The 5,245-nt window shown below is 43.5% G+C and overlaps 1 non-coding gene across 1 annotated transcript; it reads right to left on the reverse strand.

Moving 5' to 3' along the window:
• Positions 1 to 212: 212 nt before the first annotated feature.
• Positions 213 to 294, reverse strand: trnas-gcu (transfer RNA serine (anticodon GCU)). Its single transcript has one exon. It is a non-coding gene; the product is annotated as a tRNA-Ser (tRNA).
• Positions 295 to 5,245: the final 4,951 nt, after the last annotated feature.

A 5,245-nucleotide genomic window follows, 5' to 3' on the forward strand; every position in this document is an offset into this window, starting at 1 on the left:
GAAGGAAGGAGGGGAGGAAAAATCCTGCTCCGTTTCGTGATCCCTATTTGATCTTCATTCCAGTGCAGTTTGGGTGAAGAATTCCAATTGTCTGTCTCAATTTTAATAAAGTATAACCAATTCTGGAATCACTGTCAAGAACAGGTTTCGAGGCTGACTTTACACATAAGCTCACCCAACATAAATAATACACGAAACAGCTGAAAAACTAGCGACAAGGATGGGATCCGAACCCACGTGTGCAAAGCACAATAGATTAGCAGTCCATCGCCTTAACCTCTCGGCCACCTTGTCAGTTGCAGAGACATAGCTGTCACCTTCAGCACAGCTTCTGGCTGTGCAGCCAGCTGTGGAATGATGGAAATATATCTTCTGTAAGTAAATGAAGTTGGGAATGGAGCAGTGTGAAACATTTCCAGACCATGTCCAACACGTTTCTACTCAGTGTGAAAACCCACCACGGAAAGACTGGAACATACAATCATTTCATCACATCATGATTAACATCACTCAGACACCTGAACCATTAGGTCACTGATGAAGTCATGATGACCGAATTTCTCATGAAATGAAAACTGAACTAACTGACTGGAAGAATTGCTTTAACCCCACATGATCAGCGAGGCACAGCATCAGGCCGACTTGTCGGGTGGTGTAAACAGATATCACTGCTTCTGATCTTCACCAGAACAGAGAGTGAGATGTAACATTGATCATCAAACAGACTGTGAGAGAATACAACAGAATAAAACACATGGAGAGACACTGTGGAATAACAAATAGATTTGATTGGAATGTTGAAATTTTGATTGGAATGGATAAAACACCAGAAACAGCAGATTAAAGTGGGATTCTCATCATTATATTGATCTGGGACAGAAAAGAGAAACTGATGGAAAGAAGAGAAGAAGGAAGAAAAGAAAGGATGGAACTGTTCAACCTTTTCAGTTTTTTCACTCGCCCATCAAAGCTGATAAAAAAAGTTGCAAATAACAGAGTATTTCACCAAAAAGGGAGATTAAATGTTGCTGAAACCTTGGATCGAAGGATGCCCCAAAAGATCACCTGTTTAACTGTCTCCTCACGAGGGGATTTCAATCAGTGAGCAATATTATTCTCTACTTTTTTTGTTAATTGGTCCCAGAACTGTCACTTGGAATTAATATCTGTGTTCCGACTCCTGAATAATAAAATTGTGAGTTTCTCGATATTTTCTGGACACAGTTGCTGCTGAAAGAACTAAGAACTCTTTTCTAATTTGCACAATACTCTATACACACTCATCAAGCCTGCTAAGCTAGCATCCTTGGTGCTGCTCTCTCTTCTCCCAAACTTCATCTCATGTGACTGTTCCATCATCACTCTGACAGTGGGAGGGGTTGATCCCACTATCTTCAGCATTAACCCTTTACATCCTTATACCACACTGTCTGTCCAAATAAAATGGGTGGAGGGAGCTTCCTTCATTTATCAAAACACCAACAGCAGCACAGTGGCGCAATGGTTAGCACCGCAGCCTCACAGCTCCAGCGACCAGGATTCAGTTCTGGGTACTGCCTGTTTGGAGTTTGCAAGTTCTCCCTATGTCTGTGTGGGTTTCCGCCGGGTGCTCTGGTTTCCTCCCACCTCCAAAAGACTTGCAGGTTGATAGGTAAATTGGCCATTGTAAATTGTCCCGAGTGTAGGTACGTGGTAGGAGAATGGTGGGGATGTGGTAGAGAATATGGGATTAATGTAGGATTAGTATAAATGGGTGGTTGCTGGTTGGCACAGACTCGGAGGGCCGAAGGGGCTATATCTCTAAATAAGAAAAGTAAAATAAAAGCTACCAGTCGTAAATCAACTCAAACCCATTAGAGAGATAGAGGGAGACTGTCAGAGAACTTCCTGCATCCAGTCCTGACCCTGTCACTCTCAGCAGCTTCTCACCCAGACCCCACTCTCATCAACACTGAACATTGTTACCGAGACCCTTCAAATACTGTTTATAAAAGGGAGAAAAATTCAAACTTTATCACAGCTAGATTGAATAGAACAAAGTTTAATATCTTCTCGTCGTCACTCGGTAACCACGAGACAGTCCTTAAATCAGTAGCATAAATTATCAGCTGGAAGAATGTTTGTCATTGGGTTGAATCATTTCTGTGTGAGGAATGTTCCAGCATCATAAACCAGGGGAACGTGTTGACTGAGCTGTGTCTTCATCTCTTCTGGACAGTTCACCCTTCATTCTGCTCTGATTCACTTTCCCAAAGCGGATCTACAGATTCTCAAATCCGGAGACTGGGTTTTCTTATTTTGTTCCTTTTGATTTTTCTTGCTCCTGAATGTTAATATATTCCAACCTCGGATCAACCTTGCCCTGTCTCCCAGTCTTGGTTAAAAGCGACAAATAACGGCAACAACATTCTGAAACATACAACACGGTCACATTCTGCTTCAGTGAGATTAATGCTGAGGCCGTTTCTGCGTCGAATGCGATTGTGAACAAATTTCTCTCAAGGAAATTGTGAGTGATCAAGTATTTGCACTGAATTTCTGTGCAAGAAGGGACAGTTTCAACCAGCCATTCCCAAATCACTTCCTTCACAAAGACAAAGACTGTGCTGTCTTAACGTGTGAATCAACTTCACAAACAAATTTGAACTCGAAGTTCAGGAGAAGACAGAGATGTGAATGATTGACAGTGTAATCTTTAAATCATAATTTTCCGTTTCTTCGTTGAAGTGAGGCTCAACCCTAAGCCACTAGAGATCGCGGAAATCTACAAACTTGGATCCAGAGATCAGAAAAGTAGTGAAACAGTTGGTGAGTACATTGTGACACTGAAGAATTTATCACCACATTGCAACATTGGCACATTCTTAGACCGTACATTATGAGACAGATTTGTGCTTATATTGGTGGATGAGGAAAGATACTAAACACACAAAATCCCAATTTGAGCTAGTGTGTAAGATTGCTCTTTCCACGGAGATAGCATCAAAGAATGCTCGTGAATTTCGTCCTATGCCAGCGACTGTAACACACTTCAGAGGAACTTAAACACACTGGTAAAATGGGCTTTCACACAACAGATAAAATTTTACACAGAGACTTGTGAAGTGATACAGTTTGGGAGGAAGAATGAGACAATGTACACCAATCTTTTTTGATCAAGGTTTGAAAAGGTTGCTAAGAGCAAACAGGACACTTGGCTTTATTAATAGAGGCATAGAGTAAAAGCAAATAAGTTATGCTAAACCTTTATAAAACACTGGGGCTGAATGACCTACTCCTGTACCTCCACGGAAAGCTTCCACTCCAGGCTCGGACACCCTCTTCAGGATCACTCTCCATACATCCCGCCACTCCACACACGGATATCTCCCTCAGGATCAGATCACAGCTCCACAGTCCTGCCACATCCAGTCGTGAATGGTGGTGGATAATTAAATAACTAACAAGATGAGGAGGCTCCAAAAACATTCACATCCTCAATGATGGTGGTGCTGAGCACGTCAGTGCAAAAGATGAAGCTGAAGCATTTGCAACCATCTTCAGTCAGAAATATTAAGTGGATTTGATCTGTGCTAATTTCAGCTCCTCATGCTCGCTGGTGCCTTGGTTCTCTGGTGCTAATTTCAGAGTAAATCATGCAGCTTGACAATTGGAGCCAAAGAAAAAGACACAGGAGAGGTTGAAAGTGCCAAAACCTGGGATTGAACCAAGAACTGTTTAACTGTTAGTACAGCACGAACTCAACAAAGCTATTTCAACAACACACTAAAGCCACCATTCTGTCACTGCTTTGGAAGACAATATATACATTAAAGTGTTTGTAAAAAGTTACAGAACACAACATGTGAGTAATATTCCCCATTGTTTTCTCAGTACTGAAGGATTGTGAAGTGGGACACAGCCAGAAGTCCCACTGTGCCACACTGACCCTGAGCTGTGAGTGAAATGAGATAAAGTTCAATCTTTAGCAGAGAGATTCTGGAGAGAGGTAAGAGTCCTGAATCAAGGAAAGACTTTCTGACACAACAAAAGCAAAATACTGCAGATGCTGGAAATCTGAAATAAAAACAAAAAGTGCTGGAAATACTCAATAGCTCTGGCAGCATCTGTGGTGAGAGAAACAGAGTTAACGTTTCTGGTCTGTGACCTTTCATCAGAACTGACACAGGTTAGAAAAGAATTAGGTTTTAAACATGTGACGGGGAGGGGCATGTGGGAGAGAACAAAGGGGAAGGTGTTTGATAGTGCAGAGGGAAGGAGAGATTAAATAACAAAGCTGTCCTGGGACAAAGGCAAAGAGTGTGTTAATGCTTGTGGTTGCCTGACACCAGTCATGCTCTGATGTGATTGAACACAATGTTCAATTCACAAGGCTGTAGAGTGCCGAATCAAAAGGTCAGGTGCTGCTCCTCGAGCTTGGGTTGATTTTCACTGGAACACTGGAACAGGCCAAAGACAGAAATGTTGACATGAGAGCAGGGGAGAGTGTTGAAATGGCAAGCAACCCGAAGCTCAGGATCATGCTTTCGGCCTGAGCAGAGGTGTTCCATCTAATCTGCGTTTGGTCTCCCCAGTTTAGAGGAGACCGCATTGTGAGCAGTGAATACAGTATACATAATTGAAAGAAGTACAAGTAAATCGCTGCTTCACCTGAAAGGAGTGTTTGGGGCTTCAGATAATGAGCAGAGAGGAGGGAAAAGGGCAGGTATTATATCTCCTGCGATTGCATGGGAAGGTGCCTTGGGAAGGGGACGAGGTATTGGGGGTAATGGAGGAGTGCACCAGGGTGTCGCGGAGGGAACAATCCCTTCGGAATGCTGACAGGGGAGGGGAGGATGCGTTTGGTGGTGGCATCACGCTGGAGGTGGCGGAAATGGTGGAGGATGATCCTTTAGATGTGGAGGCAGGTGGGGTGGAAAGTGAGGACAAGGGGAACCCTGTCGCAGATCTGGGAGGGAGGGGAAGGGGGAAGGCAGAGGTTGAGAGTCCTGTCAACTACACTGGGAGGGGGCGGGGTTGGAGTAGTTGGAATCTGGTGATGTTGTTGAATTTAATTTCAAACACTCCTTGAACTCTCTGCTGATGAAGACTGAAAAAGGGAAGAACAACCACACAACAAGGGTCTCAAATCCAAGACCCTGAGATTAAAAGTCCCATGCTCTACCAACTGAGCTAACACGGCCTGATACAGTACTTCTACTCTGTCTGTTATTGGACGGATGCAGCTGTTGGCTCCACCCCAAGG

The sequence above is a fragment of the Heterodontus francisci genome, unplaced genomic scaffold (assembly GCF_036365525.1).
Source record: "Heterodontus francisci isolate sHetFra1 unplaced genomic scaffold, sHetFra1.hap1 HAP1_SCAFFOLD_51_2, whole genome shotgun sequence".
Lineage (NCBI taxonomy): Eukaryota > Metazoa > Chordata > Chondrichthyes > Heterodontiformes > Heterodontidae > Heterodontus > Heterodontus francisci.